Below are 20963 nucleotides of genomic sequence, written 5' to 3'. Positions count from 1 at the left end.
TACAATTCTGCAGATAAATGGCCAGATATCAGGACCACTTGTATCCTCCATGAGTATTGGGATCACAACTCTCAGAATTCCCTATTAGCATGTCTGGTTATGAATTCTGGAAGTGGGTGGTTGGTGAAGCCTGAAATAGCAGATCTGCAGTTTCTCCATAATTCAGTTTCCCAATTTCTTTCCTTACTCACCTATGAATTTCTGTGCTTAAGAAAAACTGGGTTATAGCAAATTTCCCATAATATATTTAACGTAAAAGCTTTTAGTACTAACTTGCATCATCATATCTTCTTTTCCCTTTGTCATATAGTGGGCATGCCAGCTCCTTCACAAAATACTGTAGCTGATCTCACTCAGCAGATTGGGCAAAAATAAAAGTACAGACTGTAGATGCTCTATGAATTTCCATCCCCCCTGCCTTCTCACCTACTGAATTAACTGCTAAACCATAGTGTTGCAGTTTCTTATTAAATTTTGAAACAAAAGGAATGTCATTATTTTTTGATGTGTAAAAACTTGGAGGAAAATGCATGCACAGACATTTCCTTGCTCCCAAATAAGCCAAAAGCCTATTAATTATATCATTGTCCACACATATAGTTGCCAAAAATGTGCTTGTCTCAAACCACATAGGGATTTAGAGGCTAAAATTGAGTTCTCAATTGTGGACAGAAACAAGTTTGGAGCCAGTGAACATATACCCATGCTAGTTGCAGTGACATGCGGTGAAGATGAGGAGGTGGGAGGCAGCGGCGGTGGCTCCCCCGGGGGAGTGACAGAAGGGGCTCTGGACGCCTGCGCCATCTCCCGCCCATCTTCTGGGACTCGCCCAGCCCGGCGCATGGCACTTTAAAGTGCATGCTGCCGCTGCCCCGGCCATACAGCGGGCTGTATGGCCAGGCCCAGGGCGGCGGCATGCACTTTAAAGTGCCAGCGCACCTCCCAGCCATAAACCAGGACATGTTTCGCTCTATGGTGCGGCATGGTGGCATGGCTTTAAAAAATAAAAATATGCCAGCCCGCGTGCCAGCAGAGGCGGGTAAAACACACACACACACACACACACACACAACTTATAATAAAACAAATTGCAATTACTTACAAATAATTTTGAATTCCTCCCCCCTGCCCCCTCCCCCGACCCATATACCTTTTCCAGCTGTGTCAGAGGATTTCAACTCTCCTCTTGTCCGCATTTTACAATGAAAATGTAAAAGGAAAAGGATAGTTGCTGCTAGAGTCACCACATGGATGACTCTGCTTAACTGTTTAAAAATAGCCTCTAAACAAAGTGCCCTCTGCAGGAGGAGGCGAGAGAACCAGATGCCTCCTTTGCATAAGGAATTTTTCGCCTTTTAACCCTTGCTTAACTCTGCTCAAGTAATCATAAAGCTAAAGGAGGTCCATTGTTCTCTCGCCTCCCCCTGCAGTTAAGCACTAACCAGAGTCATCGACTGTGACTCTGGCAGCAACTACCTCTGCCTTTTTCCTTTTAATTTTGTTTTTCTTTTCATCATGACAGTGGTGAGGCCCTGCTTCCCCTGCCTCTCCTGACTGCACGACACTGGCTAGTTGCTCCCATTTATTAAACTTTGAGAATTTATTAAGATAATGAAATCAGCAAACTAATGATGAGAATGGGAAACTACATATCATAATCTCTATCTGACCTTTTTTTGGATGTAATAGTGCTAATAGATCCAAGTTCACTTTTGTTTCATCTGGTTTAGACATTTTTGTATTGGATTCTAAAGTAATGAACTGTGAATAGGGACTATATACCTAACAGTAAAGCAATCCTTGCTATGAAATAATTGTTGCTTGGAAATTCAATATACAGGATACTAATGAAGGGTGAGATATGATTTGGCAGATGATTTCAGATCCTCTATTAAGCTTCCACAGAGGGACTCCTAGCCCCATCTGAGTTTAGCTGAGTTCATCTAATCACTTCAATAACAATGATGACCTTTCTTAAGATAAACGGTCATCTTTTGTACTCGATAGCTTTTCCCATGTATGTTAACTGCCTTCTTTCTCTCTCTTACTCCCACTTCGTTCTTACCAACACTGTGCAGGAGCATGTGCTAAAGATGTCTGAAAACTTGCTTGTTAATTAGATTGAGGCAATAAATGGGAGTGTGGCAAACAAAACCAAACAGAGGCATGGGGCCTCTTTAGAGGCCTGGAAAGCAAACATTCAGGCACTTTCCCTTATTGTGTTTGCAGCATTATGCAGCATATAGGAGAAGGAAAACACAGAGTTGTTTTTGTTCATTGGAGGCTTCTTTGAAATGAGCCAGATGTTTGCAGCTAAGGAGGACTAAGATATGTTATTTGAAGGGGAGAGGGATAGGGTAGGCTGAATGAATACCACTGGGTGCCTAACAAGCATTCCTGCTGTTAGTCTAAAGCCATCTGCTAGATTTGTGTGAAAAAGGGAAATCCTTCAGGGACGGAGCGGGAGGTGTGTGTGTGTGTGGGGGGGAGAGTGAGTCACGGAGAAGCAGACAGCTCTATCATTGAGGTTCTGCTAGGCAGCATGGGAGACGATCCTAGACTCCCCACTCCACCCCCTCCAGCTGTGGGCTACAAGGTTTGCAGCGACTGCAGTATGCATCAATCAATGCGTGGGGGTGTTAAAGTTGGTGGAGAGGTTGCTCTGCAGAAAGAAACGCCATTGTACAAACAGCATCAGCCCAGTCCAGACGAGTGACACAGCAAGGATGGGAAGCACTCATAAAGGTAGGGCTGGCTTAGCCAAGGAGGGAGATGAGAAATACTAGCTGGTTTGTTTCCTTTGGCTTGCGACCTAAGTATTCCTCAGAGGTTTTAGCCTTGTTGTTTATTAGCAGAACGAGCATTGTCTAAAAAGTAATAAGATCTAGTCGGTTAGTTTCCAAAACTGCTATCAGTATCTCTATAGCCTCAAGCCAATAAAATGTAGTTTCCTAAGTTTTCACTGCACCAAAGATGGGAAAGGGGAGAAGGATATACTTTTCTGCTTTGTGCATTTATGTTTTTAAAGAGGATGCTGCAGTCTGCGTGCCTGGTTCCTTATGCCAGCAGTTTGAATTAAAATGCTATGTTATGTTGTGACTGTGACAATTTAGCAGGTGTAACGACTGACATTTTACAGCTATTTTCATCATCTCTTCACTGTTTTAAGTTATTTAATAGTCCAGGTGTAAGAACACCAATCCTTTAAAGTGTTATGTATAGAAGGTTTATAGAGGGAGGAGTTAAAGCATGGAATTTTGGGATTCATGAAAGATCCCTCTTGCATTTTTTTCCCTCCTCTGTACTTTGTGTACAGCACTTGCCTTTCCTGTTAAGAAATTCTCTCTTGAAAAGCTAGGTAATTCAGGAAGGGCTCATTTTACTCAATGCTCTGGATTAAATATAATCCTGTTTTAAAGCAGTCTTCTGAAACTGAGCAGTGTCCAAAGAAGTAATTACACCTCCCAGAATTCCTAGCTAGCATGCTGTCTGGGAGATGTAGTCAAATCCTCTTTAAAATATGTTGGGTTGTGAAAAGTTGTTCTGGAGCAGTGTCATAATGCAGAATGATCACTGCTGTGCTGTGGGAAGCTGAAGGAGAGGTAGAATAGGGAAGGCCCTTCTACTCTTCTTAGGTGGCATTCCTTCATGGCTTCTTTCTAGGCTATTTCAATAATTGGAAACCTCACCTTGAAAAGTGCCCCTAAGATTTTAATAGACACCGTGCGGAAAGCAGAGGTGAGTAAAAGGTTTCGGAAGGATCTTATCTGTCTAACATTGTTGCAGGAATGATTAAATACAAATCTATCCTACCCTGGCAGTCTTTTAATACAGACCAACCCCCCCCCCCCAAAAAAAAACCCCTTCGATCAGGAATTATGTGATCTTTATACTGTATCTAGGAAGATCAAGTGCAATATTAAAGGCAATATTAATTATTTGTTTCTTCATGGCGGGCAGAGAAGCCTTTTGGCTAGAACAAGATAGTGGGATACAAGTTGTTTTGGAGAGGCCAACAGCAAGTGAAATTTTTTCTTAAACCTCCGTCTAGAGCTGTGCTTGCCAAGTTTAACGTTTTAAAAAGGGCAGGAGCCTGGCTCCTCTGCAGCTTGGGCACTCTGTCAAAGGTTTTTGGCATTTCCTTTCATTGTTTAGCCTAGGGCTTTCTCTGTATCACCAGTCCCCCCCCCCCGCCCTCTCCTGAAGCAATGGAGCCTGTTCCATTTGACAAATGCCTCCGCTATGAGGAGGGATGAGAAACGCCTTTTCTTAATCAGTTTCTCTGTTAGTCTTTTGGCCCACTTGTTCTCCTTACCACAGCCAACAGGTATGCTATGTTGCCCTAGCCTAGCCTAAATGGGCAGATAGATTGAGTCAAGAGGAGCAAGGTGAAAAGTTGTATTTTTATATTCCTTGTTGATTTGGCTCACATATCACACTGTGATATTGCTTGCTTTTTGATGATTTATTGGGTAAGCCACAATTAGCTTAATTTGTACAAAATGCTAAGTCATAAACCATAGTTTAGAGTAGAAAGGCTGGGTTTACACAACATGCCCAATCAGTATATTATGGTCTAGTACAGTATGTTTGAACCAGGCCACTGCCTCTCCTAGTTAATTTCTCCATAGCTTGTTGATAAATCATAGTAGCTTGTTCCTCCTCCTATTTTCTCCACAACAACCCTGTGAGTTAAGTTGGGCTGAGAGTGTGTGACTAGCCCAAAGTTACCCAGCCAACTTTCATGTTAAGGTAGGACTAGAACTCATAGTCTCCTGGTTTCTAGGCTAGCCCTACACCAAACCACTACACCAAACTGTACAGTAGATTTTCCTAAGGAAGCTTTATTTTATTCATTCATTTACTAAATTTATATGCTGTCTATCTCACTATCAAGAGATTCTGGATGGCTCAGCTTTGCAACCAGATGACTTCCAAATTATTTAGAAATACAGCTCCCCAAAGGATGCTGCAGTTCCAACATCTCCAGATGATTCCAGATTAGAAAATTCCATTGCAAATAAAATTACATGAATTCCAGGCTTCTTAGACAGTTTTATTCTAGGAATGGAGGAAAGAACAAACATATTTTTAAGGAGGCTTCAATGGTAACATATGTTTTGTTCATCAGTACAGTCTAGGTTAATGTTTCTCAACCTTGGTGACTTTAAGTCCTGTGGACTTTAAGTCACCAAGGTTGAGAAACACTGGCCTAGGTAATGGTCCCCAAATGCAAATGTATCTGGAAGACCCCATGTGAAGAAGTTGAAGTAGAGATCTTTGGCCTAGACTAGAGTGCTTTTTATCAGTAGTTTGACAGGTAGGCTAGCTTTCCAAAACAATCTAAAACTTAAACCTACTTTCACTGAATATATGATAGCTGAATAAATAAATAAACCTTATCATAGCTTAATGTGCTCTGATTAAGTTTACCACAACACAACATGGTGAACCCGAGACTATCTAAACTAGTCACTATGATATAAAAAAGATGAGATGTTGAGATTCTAGAAAGAGTGCAAAGAAAAGCAACAAAGGATTAGGGGACTGGAGGTCAAACATATGAAGAATGGTTGCAGGAATTGGGTATGTCTAGTCTTATGAAGAGAAGAACTAGAGGTGAGGAGCTGCCATAAAGTACAGGGGATCAAACTATTCTCCAAGGAACCTGAAGGCAGGACAAGAAGCAATAGATGGAAAGATTAAGGAGAGATCCAATTCAGAAATAAGTAATTTCCTGACAGATCAATTAATTAGTGGAACAGCTTGCCTTCACAACCTCACTGAAGGTTTTTAAGAAGAGATTGGACAGCCATTTGTCATAAATAGTATAGGTCTCCTGCTTAAGCAAGTCATTCGGTTAGAAGACCTCCACGGTCTCTTCATTCTCTTACTCTGTTACTCTGTTATTCATCCTAGTGTAATGTAATGGGTCTCCCAAAGATATCCATAGAAGATTGGAGGTTTTAATCAGTCTTTATGTGGGCTATGATTGAGAGGCCATAAGTCAGTGGTGGGTTGCAGGTGGTACACCCTGGTACAGGCTTACCGGAACCTGCCCGGAGCACCGGGTACTGTTCTAGTATGGTGCTCTGGGGGGCCCATCTGCCCACCTGAGCTCCTTACCTGTCCTTTAAGCCTTTGGCACCCCATGGCATGTATGGCCCCTGCGCGATGCCTGCCAAGCAGCTGGAGCATCGCAGAGGCTTGCAGAAGCATTGCAGGCACGTACGGCACATGCGCACACTGCGTGCATGTGCACGCGTGCTGCACACGTCCATTTGGGTGACACCGTGGCCATTCCAACCGTACTGGTTGAACAGAATCTGGAACCCATAAGTATATTTCTAATAAAACACAATTGGAATCCCAACCCAAATCATCTGAAGTATATTGAGACTTCTATAAATTTTTCAAGGTTTATTGTTTTGTACATGGACATCAGACTTGCAAAATTATTTTTTTTAATCTTAGGTTCCTGTTAAAATGCAGTATTCCTAAATAGTCAGTCATGTTCTCCTGGCAGACTGTAAGTTTTCTTTCTGTTATTCAGAGTTTGGATTTGCTGAGTTGTTGGTGCCCTTAATTAATATATGGATGGATAACTCCATTATGTCAACAATGAAACACGGGTACTGTATAATGCTTAATTCTGCATAATGGCTCAGGAATTAGTTCATCCCCTATTTTTGTTTCCTTTTAAATGTTTTCTGAATCTGCAAAATTAGCAGTTTTGCTAAGCTGGAAGAGCACTCTGTTATGTGACTATTTAGATCTCTTTCCTGTGTTTTGAAGGTGTTTGCTTATTTAGTGGGACCCACACAGATTACTTGTCATTCTAAAAAAGATTATTTATATTAAATGATTATAGAAAAATAGAATTGAAAGGGGCCTTTTAGGCTATCTAAATCCAACCTCAAACCTGAACTCAATAAATGAGTTAGTGAAGATTAGATAACAAAATAAATAAGGAAGGAGATATTTGACTGGATCTTTTGCATTAAAAAGAGTAAAATAATGAATAAAAAGTGGTGGTAGGTGCTGATTCAGGTTTTACCTCAGATACAAGAGAGCTTAGTGAATGGCCGTTCACTGTTGTCTCAGATGACCCTTCTCAATCTTTACTTAATTGCCTTGCAAGATAAAACATCCTAACCACACACACTTCACTGCTTTATTCTCTCTCCTTCCCTCCCGCTCCCTCCCCCCTCCCTCTGTGTGTGCATTCTGCACTGAGAGATGCCTCATCTTTCACTTTTATTATGCATCTGCACATTTTTATGATAAAGTACTGGATATGGGGCAAGGGCCAAAAATATGACCATACTCCTACTTTCTGGATTTGATCCAGTTTTATTCACAACAGTGAAACAACCAAGGGTATTGAAGTCCGAGTCCAAAACTATTGTTGCTGCTTCATATTGTCTTTTTTCTCATTTGTTACTTTAGCTTGTGGTCTGCCCTTCCATTGAACCATGGGGCAGTTAGATAATTTCCCCACCAAACATCGATAATTTCTCATTCAGCTTATATAGATTCTGCAGCACATTTTGGAAGTATAAATGCTCTGAAACTAGTGTGAACTGTTAAAAATCTATCGCTCAGATATCAGCCTCCCCTCTTCTTTTGAAACTTGTCACTATTGTGTTCTTGTCTACATTAATCTAGATCAAACGAAAACTCAAAACATCTTTATCTGAAGCATAAGGTACAAGTCCTGGTGGAGTCCAAACTACCTTTGATGTGTAAGAAGGATAAATAAGCAGACTTGGGAAGTTCAAAAATAAAGCATAAAAAAAATGAAAAGCTTTCCTAGCTGAAAATAAACAGGCCCCATTCAGAATGTTCTACTTGAATATCTCAAATGGATTTTTGTTCCATTGGAACAAAACTCAAAGTGCTTTGTGATATTGGTTATTTGTTTTTGCTTTCCATCTCCCCTGTCTGTCAAGCCCTAAAGGGGCAGAGCCCATCAATCATTGAAACCAAAGCATTATGGGATCCATGTTTCGGAAGTCCAAACCAACAACTATGTTTTTTAAAAAATGAAAACATAAGTTCTGAACTTGTCACTGATTATTGTTGCCAATCTTTGTTATTCTAGATTCTAAAAAGAGTGTGATTGAAGCTTGATAACTTAATATGCCATGATCCAACCAAAAGTCTCATGCAGCTGCCCAAATCCATGATTGTATTATGACTTTTGGTGCTCCAAAATTAAATGTTTTCTCTCTCTCTGTGCTATTCCCACCCTGCCATCAAATTGACAGATTAATCACAAAGAGGCCTTCTCCTAAGAAATATACAGACACATGTATGGAATGGAGGACTATTCATATATACAATAACATGTTGAATACTCACAGCACAGTACCTGATCTTCTGCAAAAGTGAAAGACAAAAGTTGAAGCCTGAAGTCCTTTGCCTCCATCCAGCTGCATGCACAAGCCAAGGGGAAAAACATCAATGACTTGATACCCTAAATTCTCTGCTGTGGCAATAAGAGAGAAGAATCAAAGTAGTACCTTGTCTTTCTCTTCTTCACCACAATCTTTTGCTCACATAATTTCCAAGTTCCAAATAGGGATCCCCTCCAAGTGATTTTTGAGTGCATAGGTGTTTGTATATATCTCTCTAGTTGCTGCCCTTGTCCCTTTTCAGAAATTGCACCTGACTGCTCTTTTTGGCCATCCAGCCCTAGCCATTCTGTCTTGTGGCTTCTGCCATGAAACTACAGCCAGATGGGGCCACTGTACTGCCTGTTTCACTCCCTACAATTTGTAGGGAGTATTCAACAACCTTGACTTCATAAGTTGAGGTTTTAAGGCAGGATAAGCATCTGAAATCAAGACTGCCAAGTAAGTGGGGAGAGTTGGCAGAATGTGAGGGATTCTCCCTTCTTTCTCCCTCTTTTCTGGTAGCACTAATGGCCTAATTTATTTTTTAAAAAATATGAAATACTTAGCCTACTTTAAAAAGTTAAATAGTCGAGTCAGACAATCCAACTATTATGCTTCAGGACTGTTTTTGTGGATGCATGTAGGATGACTCGTTGGGGCAGTTTGCCATGAAACAATATCCTTTGTCATAAAAGCCGACAATGAGTTGGCAGCCCATGCTGGCAGTTCCATGTTCTTGTATTGTCAAGGGACCAGTGGATCATAATTATTTCAATGTGTTGTCTTCCTGCTTCTTGTTAAATTGGAAAAGGAAGCAGTCAGTAAGTGAAGCTGGAGGTTCATATAAAGCCTATTTCCAAGATGCCAGTATTCCCAGAGTTCAAGGGTATTTTGCTTTTTAATAAATGCCAAACAATACAGCAATATAAGTACTTGCCATAATAACTCAGGGAGATGTTTGGAAGGCAAGTGGAAAGGATAGACACTTGAATGAAAAACTCCATTCTTGGAATGCATTCCATTTGTGTCTCTGTGAGAATATCAGTATTATCAATCCAGCTAGTGATGTTGTGTTGTAGTCTGAGATTGTTGGAAAAGCTGGAGTTTAGCTATATTAACCCTTCCCTTTCCTGCTATCTCCAAGGTCCAACATAAATAATTTATATAACTGCAATGTACAGGCAAAATAAGAATAAGCTGCATTGAGCGTGGAACAACTTGCTTTAAAAAAAAGGGGCTCGGGATTAAAATAGTTTTTAAATTAGATTTGTCATTATGCTCAGGTATATTCGCCAATCAGTGATGTAGCAATTTATTGTTATCTTAAATCAACAAGTGAATTATAGAGTACTGAAATAATTATTTAGGACTAAATTAAATCCCTCTTTCGGATTTCTTGAATTTTGGTATAACTTTGCTACCAAATCTTATCAGATGTTATGTGCGTCCTGCTGATAAATAAAAAGAGCTTGAAAGAATGAATGGAAATCTAAACTGAGGGAAAGAAGATATGTGACATGAATGACAAAGCATCTCAACAATCCATCTTCTATTTAGAAACTTCCAATTATAATTTAGAGTAGATTCCAGGATCTCACCATTGATGATTTTTCTGGACTCTAAATAATGAGCAGCTGCCCCAAGCTTACAGTTTCTAATAATGAGTTACAGGCCCAAAAATCAGACCTGTTATCTTGGAATCATGGATGAATGGTATAGTATCAGAGTTTTAGGATTAGCATAAAGTTGATATCTTTTAAAAAGGAGGGGGGAAAGATCTAGGTAAAACTATAAACAGATAGTTAAACAGTTCATTTATGAGCATTTAGAAAGTTAATTGCTTGACAGAAACTAGGTTGGGTTTAGCAAGAGGGTATCATGAAAAATCAACCTGGTCTCCTTTGATAAAATGGCCAGTTGAACCGCAGAATCCAGTGTGGTTTGAGTTTAACTGTCTTCTATAAGAGTCTAGAAGAGAACATGACCAAAATTGGTTGCACTACGCTATCTTTAGAGGAATTCAGAGCTGATCGAACAATTTTGCCCAACAGTATCAGTGACCTATTGAAGGAATGTGTTATAGGATATAATAAATATCATGGATGTGGGATTATCCAAACATTGGGCCTCTATCAATCCACAGTAAGGGACATAATCTTGAAAGGAAGACTATTTGGGACAATAGTTAATCTTCCAAGACTAGGCATCCTGTGAAAATGAGCAAAGGTAACCCTCACCTTGCAACTATTCATTTAGGCATTGAAAAAATGCCTAAATGACCGGTTTTCATACTTATGACTGTTGCAGCATCTCCATAGTCAAAGGATCAAAATGTGGGCACTTGGCAACTGTATATATTTATGATAGCTGCACTGTTCCGGGATCATATGATCACCATTTATAATCTGCCTAGCTGGCTTCTGGCAATGGGGAAAGCAATGCTTCACTTAATGATCGCTTGATTCACTTAGCTGCAGTGATTCACTTAACAACTGTGGCAAAGAGGTCGTAAAATGGGGAAAAACTTACTTATCAACCGCCTCACAACAGAAATTTTGGCTTCAATTGTGGTCATAAGTAAAAGACCACTTGTACAGCAAAAAAAAATCTCTCTGAATTCACCTGAAATCTCAGAATAACTTCTAGAGTTCTGCAGACTTCCCTTACTTAGGCTAAGGCATGATGTCATCATCAATAAATGGGTGAAAATGGGTTCATAAAAGAGCAGCAAGGTTGAAGATTGCCAAATATTTATGGAGGAATGTTCTATGGACAGATGAGTCAACTGTGGAACTGTTCAGGCTGTACATGGACATAATAATATTTGTCAGAAACCAAACATTGCATTCCACAATGAACCTCATTCCAATCCCTGGAGGTAGTGATGATAGTGCCAAAACTTTGCTTTGCTGCCTCAGGATCAGGTGACTTGACAGTATTAAAAATAGCTAAATGTCTGCTGAAAACAGCCTAATTCTTTGTTTCACATAGCTCTGCAAGATAGTAGCAGCAAGACCCAAGTAAAGTTTTAATACATAATTGAAAAAATTATACAATAAAACAAGAAATCCAAAAGGACAAAATATTTATTCACAGAAATGTGCTTTGCACCATACAAGGTACAAAAAAAATGTTTTGCTCTCATTAAGAATGCAAGCAGTGACAAATACAGTAGTTGAACTCTGGCCTTACTCAATCTCTCTATTTTTGCTCCAATTTTTGTGCAATATAAAAAATAGCTTTGAATTGTGGAAGGTATACTGAGATTGTCTATGTAAAGTGTGATGTAATGCTAAATGCTTTTCCCTACAATCTGGAGAGAGCTGAATGGCATACAAAATAAGCTTAAAGAAAGGTAAATTTTGATAGTGTTGTTGAATCTAAATAGCAGAGAGTTTGCCTTGTGAATTCATGATGGAAACAAATATATCATTGGAAATAACGTAAGTGGAAGAGTTCACCTAATACAGTGCATTTGCTTTTTGGATGGTGTGACTTTTACTTCAGGATATTTGCTGGATGTAGCGATGATCTGATTTTTGAATCTAAGAAGATGAAGAGATTAGATTTCCAGTAGAAGTAAAACAAATAAACAAATCAACCCCAAAACCTATAAACCTGTAGACAATTTTTGGAACAGGCAAATATATGAACATGGGACTGTATACATTCCAGCATGATCATGTTTGTCAGTGAAAAGGGTTTATTGCAGTGAGAAGGGATTATGGTAATGCCTAATTCACATTTCCCATGGAATTTGATTTCTGAATAATCCAGGGATACTAATATTTCATTCTGTCCTCCAGTATCCTTTCTAGCTAAGCGAAAGACACTTGGCATATGATAATACAATTAAGAATGTATGCTGAAGTTGGACCTTTTGATTTAAGGGGAAATTGAAGAATGGATGTGCTCTTTCTAAACAATTAGTGTAATTGCTCAGTTGCTCAGGGCAGGAGACAGCAAAATACTACTGAAGTACTTTAAACATTATGTATGATTGTTGTTAGGCATGACATTTAATCCAATGTATTGTTTCTAACATTATATCAATAGAACCTTGAAAAGTATACAGTTTTGCTTTAAAATACTGAAGATGCAACAGTGCACAATTGTGAAGTTTTTTGACTCTAAAGCATGAAGGAGAAAATGGTGACATAAAATGAGTATAAGAAAAATGAAAGGAAAGCGTTATAATATTATCTGTTTTTAGTTAACTAAATTGAGACGCTCATTAGAGATCAAGCAGCCTAATGAGGATGTAACAATTTCTCATCTGTTTTAATATGATCACCTACCTGAGGAAGGCTGTAGATCAGTGGTATATCGAAGATGCATTTTGCAGGCAGAACATTCCAGGCTCAGAATGGAAAAAAATCTTACTTTAGCTACTGGAGAGTCACTGACTAGATATCTGTTTGGGTCGACGTGTTATTGAGGACCTACATTGCAAAGAGGACTCTTAACCAGGTCAAACCATGCTTTAGGATCAGAGGTGGGTTCCTACCAGTTCGGACCGGTTTGGCCTATCATGCCCCTGAACCAGTTCTCTCTGCGGCACTGTAGGTGCCACCATTTTGTTTTTTGCTTCTGAACATGCGCAGAAGCATTCTTTTAGTACTGCACATGCACGCATAATGCACATCAAGTGTGTGTGTGTGCACAGCGCGTCCCTGAGCGAACTGGCAGTAGCAGCAGCCAGAACCCACCCCTATTTAGGATAATATGTGAACTTAACATATAACAACTTTCTATGGTTCTGTCTATATTTTGGAAATTAAACAATGCCCTTTACTTCGTTGCTTTCTAGAAAACCTGAAGCAGGGGTGTCAAACTTGATTGTGTTGAGGGCTGCATCGGGGTTGTGTGTTTGATCTCGGGGAGCTGGGGTGGCCTTGGCCAGGATGGGCATGACCAGCTCGACATCACATGTCAGGGCGCCTATGGTGGCCCAAGTGCTCTGCCAGCGAAAACGGGCTCCTGAGCTTCGTTTCCTGGTGCGACGGCCTCCTGTAGCACTCTGCCAGTGAAAACTGAGCTCGGAAGGGCCGTGCACTACTCTTGCAAGCTCCATTTTTGGCTGCAACAGGCTTCTGTATCCCTGTGCCAGTGAAAATGGAGCTTGCACGAGCTCTATTTTCACTGGCACAACACCGTGGGCTGGTTCTTTGCTGTTTCCAGGATGGCCCCGTGGGCTAGATCTAAACACTCTGCAAGCTGGACCCAGCCCCTAGCCCTTGAGTTTGACACTCCTGACTTGAAGGAAAAAGATTTTCTCAGCGTGCTTACACATGTTTAAAGAAAACAGCAGAATAGATCAGACTCCTCCTCTCCCAGAGATTTGGATAACACGGACCCTCACCGCCTTCTGGATGGCTGTTAAAAGTTGGCTTCCTCTTCTCCAATGTTAGAGCCAGTATACTAGAGAAGCCCAATATATATGTGTGTGTTTTGTGGAATTTCTATGTGATGTCCAGGTTATTTAGTTTTTCCTTATATTGTATTTCTTTTAATTGGTTTAGATTTCATACCAATAGCCTTTGACTTAGTGATTGTTTGAAGTTAACAACACTGAAAAAAGTGATTTATGACCATTTTTCACACTTACGACCTTTGTGACATTCCCATGGTCACATGATCAAAATCCAGACATTTGGCAACTGGTTCATATTTATGATGGTTGCAATGTCCTGGGATCTAGTGATTGCCGTATTTTTTGGAGTATAAGACGCACCTTTCCCCTCCCAAAAAGGAGTGCGAAAATTTGGGTGTGTCTTATACACTGAATACAGCATTTTTGGCTTCCTGAAACCCTACCCTGCACTTCCAGTTTTTTTACAAAAATGGACACACAGAGGGTTGGGAGGCCTGTATAGTGCTCTTGGGGGCCAGGGAGGGCAAAAACAAGCAAAAAATTGGCCCATTTTTCACAAAAACAGGGCTGTTTTTGCTCTCCCAAGCACCCAGAGGCCCTCTGCAGGCCTTCCAAAGTCTCTGCAAGCCCACTTTTCACAAAATACGAGGCGTGCAGAGGGTTTGGGAAGCCTGCAGAGTGCTCCTGGGGACCAGGGAAGGCAAAAATCTTCAAAATCTTGGTGTGTCTTATACTCCAGTGCATCTTATAGTTTGAAAAATACAGTACCTTTTGCCACCTTCTGACAAGCAAAGTCAATGAGGAAGCCAGATTCACTTAACAACCATGTTACTAACTTAATAATTGCAGTGACTCACTTAACAATTGTGGCAAGAAAAGTCGTAAAATGGGCAGAACTCATTTAACAAAGGTCTCATTTAGCAACATAAATTTTGGGCTCAATTGTGGTCGCATGTGGAGGACTAGCTGCATAATTTTTGTTCACCATCTAGAGTTAGATATTTAAAATGGGCAGTTGCACTGATTTTCTCAAATTAATATAAATAAGAAATTTCCTTCCAAACTTCTAAAAGCACCTTCTTTGTTACTATCAAAAAAGCATTGGATTCACCATAAAACCTAGAGAGATATTGAAGGATAGAGATACTCAACATGGTGGCAGAAATTATGCTTTCTGTGATTGTTGATAGGCTACAATAATCTCAAAATGCAAAAAAACCTCATTCTTTAGAACATAAGATTGAACCAAGAAATGGGACCAGGGTAAGAATGCTCATTACTCAGTGAATATCATTTCCATCAAGTTCCAAGTGGAGGGAGGGAGAAAAGTAGACAAACAGAGAATGCATTCAACCCTGAATTAAAGTCAAGGTAAATAGTAGTCAGAAAGAGAAATTTGGGGCAATTTCTATGTGTGTTTCTATGTGTGAATTGCAGTTAGTGTTATATAAACTTAAACATATGTCTTTGGGACTTATGGTTCAGAGAAGAAATGCTCATTCAGACTTTATCCCCAGCTGACCCCAAAAGCCCTTTATTCAGTAATTGAATACTGTGCCAGGAAGAGAATACTTCTGCTGATTTAGTGATTGGCAAGCAAATAGATCATTGGTGGTAGTGCAGAAATTTTTTTGCTGAATTTTCTCACATATATTTTGGGGTTATTTTTTAACACGAAAGTTAGGAGAGTCCTGAATCTTTGATCCAAATTAGCCAAGTATCAATTAATGTTGAACTCAATCTTTCATTAGTTGTACATCCACAGGCATTGAATGCATCTTATTTTAACTGTGACATTAAATGCTGGTTTAATCAGAAGTAAATCTAGGTTGAATTTAGGGAGGCTTTCTTGCTCCCATTGAAAAGGTAGAATAGGTATGTTGCTGAATTTTCAAAAGGGTTGCAGGAAGCAGTTTCTTCAAGCAAAAGATACAGCACTGTGGAGCAGGGGTGGGTTCCTGCCAGCATTACTACCGGTTCAGTGCCCGAAAAACTTTGTGCTCCGGACGTGTGCACATTTGCACTTATGAAGGTCTGCGCATGTGCAGAACATTAAAAAAGGGAAAAAAATCACATTTTTTCAATAAAGATTGTTCTGCACATGTGCAGAATAGAAAATGAACATGGCGCAGCCGAAGATAGAACCAGTACAGTCACGTGTCCGGCCGAATTAATACCTTTTCCGCCGAACTGGGAGGAACCCACATCTGCTGTGGAGGACAATTAACAAATTACTTCACAAAGCAACAGGCTTCTTCCTTGAAGCATTAAAGCAGCTACCTCCTCTAGAAGGGTTCACATGAATGGGCAACATTCCCTTACACTGCCAACAAAATGTCTGACATTGAGCATTCCAGAGGACATGACTACCTAAGAGCTTTGAGAAAGGATGTTTTGCTTATGACAAATTTTTACAAAGTGCTCTTTAGAATGTTTTGTACAAGGCTTGGAGTGTGTAGAATTTGTTTTAGGGCTTGATGTTTGGATATGACTTCGGTAGTAGAAAGGGAAATTATGGAAAAGTCCCTAGTGATGGCAACTGCTTTCTCAATGCTGTAGGACAAAGCCAAGCAATTTTTGACTCTAGAGCAGTGGTGGGTTGCAGGAGGTAACCCTGGTATGGGTGTACCAGTTCCTGCCGGAAACACCGGGTACCGTTCTGGTATGGTGCTCCGGAGGGCCCACCCGCCTGCCCGTCATCCTTACCTGTATTTGAACACTTCAGCGTTTCCACGCACACGTATGGCGTGTACGGTGCTTGCACAATGCTCCGCAGAGCAGCTGGAGTATCGCGGAGGCATCGCTGGAGAGTAGGACACATGTGAATGTGCTGACCACATGTGCGCATGTGCTATGTGCGTTCATGTGGTGGACGGCAGGCCCCATTGCACCATATCGGTTGCAATGTAATCCGGAACCCTCCACTGCTCCAGAGGGGATGTAACCTTCCTGTTATACTAGAACCAACTTTTTGCAGAGATGCTTACAGTCTGGAAAGAAGCACTTTGGAAAGAAGTGGCCTTTTAGATTAATTACATTTTGCTCATGTGAACCTAATTTGAATGTGTACTAAGCAGACTTAACTGTCAGATTAAGGAAGTGAAATAATTTCTTAGGGCAGTGCTATAGAGTTAAACTAACGTGATTTATATGCAGTATGAAGCTCACCCCAAAAGGGAATAGAGTGATAGAGGGGTATATGTGTGTTTCTGGATATGTACTATGCATGTATGTGTATAATTGTTAACTTGAATCCCATGGATGTACCGTTTAACTAAAGTGGGTGCCCTGATTTTTTTTCTTCTGAAAAACCATCTATTGCGTCCCTCAAACAAGACCAAAACTAGAGGACTTTCATGATTCCATCTAGATTCACTAAAGGCTAATACAGTCTATATAGTGAGTGGGTATCCTCATTTAGTGACCACAATGGGAACTAGCAACTTGATCTTAAGCAAAGCAGTCACTAAATGAAATGGTTAGTGTGCTTATCTTACTACAGCTTTCTTTGCTGTACAACTTGCAAAGGTTGTAAATGTGTGGATTGGCCACAAAATTACTTTTCATCACTTCCATAACTGTGAATGGTTGCTGTACAAGGCAGTCAATTTACGTGTAATAATGTCTGCATATTTCTAAGCAGATATAGGATGCAGCCTATAAATTTGCTGGTAAATACAAATTTATATCACAAGTGATAGATTGCAAATATGTGTGTGTAAGTAATCTGGAGAAGTAGCCATGGTGGTTTATTGGAGTAAAAATAGGAAATTGTGACACCTTAACAGACCATGCTACAATACATTTCTTGTGAAAAGTTAATACATTTGTGGAGACCTGAGTATGCATAGAAAGACTTCTTCTGTCCTTCTGTTTGTAAAGCTCTGTCAGGCTTCATCTCCATTTGGGCCAACAGTGCCTTTATTTTAACATAAATAATGAAGCAAAGAACTGGAATAGCACACAGCCTGATCCCTGTGTTTGCAGAAAGCTGTGAGGAGAGTTTTTAGTATTTTATAACTCCCCATCTTGTCAGGGCCAGCTGCCAGTGATAATACTCTCTGTACTGTAATGTATTATGAACTAAACTTGGAGCAATGAGAGTTGATAAAAACCAGGCACACATTATTAATGAAAGACGTTGATCATGGCAATGGCTGGAGAGAGTAAGAGACAGCTAGAGCCTAACCACAACAAGGAAAGGCCCAACTTGGCATTTGGAAAATGGGAAGGATGGAGTCTGCACAGTGAGGCAGGCAGATGGGTCGAGGGGGAGAGAAATTGGCTGTTCCTTTTAGTTAGTAGGAGGGGGAACCACAGCATGGAAGCACCCAGAGCCTTGAGCTTATGAAAATTAACCTTCCTTTGATTTTGCATTCTACTTAACTCTAGCTCCTTGAAATAAGCATGAAAGAGCATTGATTGAGCACTGGGAAGAGCAACGACTTTATCCTCATTCTAAACGGTCCTTAAGATAGTCTGCTTCACAGATTAAGGGCTTGGAAGCTATATTGGATCACCCCATGTTCTTTTTCTTTGTCACATTTTGCTGCCTTCTCCAAGTTATTAATTATAGCTAGGCATCAAGTACTGGGTGCTACATTTTGTCATAATCTCTTGCACAATGAAACATGCTGAACAAGGTTGGAACTAGTACCATAATAATAGGGAATATTTTAATGAATATTACGCATTGCCTGTGTTGTAAACATGCTCTATTGAATCTGAGGTTTAATGCATGGTAGTTTCTCTGTTTTGGTCAAAATCTAGCTAGGTCACCATGGCCTCCATGATATTTCTAATTTATAAGCACAGGAGTGAGCCAGCATAGCCAATCAGCAGATAAGTATGCCAAAGAGCTCTGTGTTTTAGGACTCTTTATCAGCTGTTAAACAAGTTTCTTAATATAGTGTTGAATCACCCCGACTACTATGCCAATTGTATAGTATTACTTTATTGCAAATAAAAACATTGAAATGGCTCTATTTGTACAAGCCTATTGTTTGTACAAATTTTCCAATGAATCTTGAAGTTCATCTGCTATAACAAACAGGTAATCACCACTAAGGCTTCCAATAATAGTGGTAGACTTGTATCTCTGTTGTTCCAAGCAGTGTTAAGTGGAATTAGGATATTTGACAGTGTAGGGATTTACTACAAGAACTGCTTATTTTAAGACCTTTTGAAGCTTTTGCTTCTCTTAACAGCATATGTGTTACAAACATTTCTTTAAAAAATCCCAAAGTGCAATTATATTTGGGACTGCGAAATTCTGAGTGAAACAGCGCAACTGCAATATACACCACTACTTTGCTTTGCACCTTCTCTGGAAGGCAATTACTTTGGGAGAAGTAATGGAGGCAGCTGAATGTGTGAAAGGAATAGGAAGAACAGCATTATCTGGATTTACTGCTCAGAAATAATTCCAGTTGGTGCTTGCATTTTTTTTTTACTACTCTAATATATCTTCTTTCTTTGGAACTAATAATCCTGATATTTTAGGCTGTGTGAAAAACATAGTCATTCCTTTTGGGGGAGGATCTTTTTCCAAATGAATTTTTATTTGTGTTGGAAAATACATAGTTTCCCCCCCCCCAGTCCTTTAAATCAAAATATGTTGGCCAGAGAGTGTATATGTGTGTAATAGAGTGATACTAAATTCTCTACTTGCTAATCATAACAAAAACTCTTGCACTCCATCTGAACTAGAATTTTGCAATGTAAACAGTGAGTAGGCTTGTTTAAACTTGGAAATAGATGATCACTCTCCACAAAATAATCTATTGAAAAAGATACAAGAGTGTTTTTTAGCCCATTGCTACTGAATGGCTACACTTTCTATCATCCTTCTGAATAGTCAGCTATTGAAGTGTATTAGGAAGTTTTCCTAATTGTAGCTTTGATTGCTCACAATTTAATACTTTTTGTCCCTTGGGAGTATTGTTGTGGATTCAGAAATTGCATAGGATCAGCCATTCCTAAACTTTTCACAATGGAGGGTGGCCAAGTAACAAAATGTTGTTTGGCGTAGAAAATGTCTGTCTTATTTCCTTACCTGAAAATACTTCTTCCATTTTTATTCATTCCAGTGTTATTCAGATGTTACATATTGCATTGTTGCTATTGGAGGTTACAGAAATCAAAAGCTAGGAAACAATTTTTAAACAGGTACAGCATACATAGCACAGAAAGTATTCTTACCCAGGTTCAGTCAAGTCCAGTGCCATCTAGTGACTAAAGCATAATGTAATATTATAGAAGGAGACACATTTCCACATAATCGAATACAGAATTGGAAACATGAGCTTTTTAAGTCATCATTGGCACTCCCTTTCTGAATAACTCTCAAGCTCTAAATCAGTGGGTTTTTTAAAACTTGGCAACTGGATGTGTGGACTTCAGTTACCAGAATTCTGACTGGCTGGGAAATGCTATACATCTTTAAATTGCCAAGTTTGAAAAACAATGATCTAAATTAACTGCAATAGTAGCAAAATTGTATGCTCACATATTTCCTGCCCTAATTCCATCTGAAATTGGAGGGGGGCAGAATGAGTTATTTATGGGACTTAACATCCCATTTCTCTGTAATACAGAAAGGTGCATTTATGGCATTGTAAAGCCATAAACAAGAATTAAGACAGTATAACCTAAAGCCATGTAAATACAATTAAAAAAACAGTATCAACTGTTAAAATTTTGTAATAAAAGAGTTTTAACTGCCAATATGAAGGTCCAGCAAAGAAAAAGAAAAAAGTGGTTCTGTAAAATTTTAAAGTCCATCACTTGAACTGATATATGGTAGATTAGGGGGAAAATAGATTGGGAAGTTTAGGTTAGCCAATTAAAAAAATTAAACTTTTGGGAGTGAAAATATGCTTAATAAGGTAACATTTTACTCAATTTTTAAGTAAACAATCCAGAGATGCAGCTAACTTCTTAATGTGGTGACTGCATGAGATTATTTTCCTGCAATTCATACAATTCCATTTATTTATCACAAATATTTACAATTTTTGATTTTAATATTTAATTTTCAATATTGTTCCTTGCAAAAATTATGATACATGTACTGATATAAGCAGAACATGAAAATTTTGTTCTATTTCTTTCCAATTGCTTGGGAACTAAGGAAACTAGGGCTGCAATTGTATATATACAGTACTTACTTGGGATTCAGTTCTTTTAGC

General features: G+C 39.4%; 1 protein-coding gene across 11 annotated transcripts in view; it reads left to right on the top strand.

Moving 5' to 3' along the window:
• Positions 1 to 20963, top strand: part of EPB41L1 (erythrocyte membrane protein band 4.1 like 1) — a 199366-nt gene that overhangs the window by 93681 nt on the left and 84722 nt on the right. Inside the window, exon 1 of one of the 11 annotated variants that reach the window (XM_087720347.1) lies at positions 2563 to 2745. The exons of the other annotated variants lie outside the window; for them this stretch is intronic. The gene's annotated coding sequence lies outside the window, so the exon portion shown is untranslated. Of the gene's footprint in view, positions 1 to 2562; positions 2746 to 20963 lie in introns of those variants that run through there. 11 annotated transcript variants of the gene reach the window in all.

Source organism: Thamnophis sirtalis, unplaced genomic scaffold (assembly GCF_051295495.1).
Source record: "Thamnophis sirtalis isolate CommonGarterSnake01/CBP01778 unplaced genomic scaffold, rThaSir2_p1.2 scaffold_7, whole genome shotgun sequence".
In the NCBI taxonomy this organism is placed as follows: Eukaryota; Metazoa; Chordata; class Lepidosauria; order Squamata; family Natricidae; genus Thamnophis; species Thamnophis sirtalis.
This window is presented reverse-complemented; position numbering and strand designations above follow the sequence as displayed.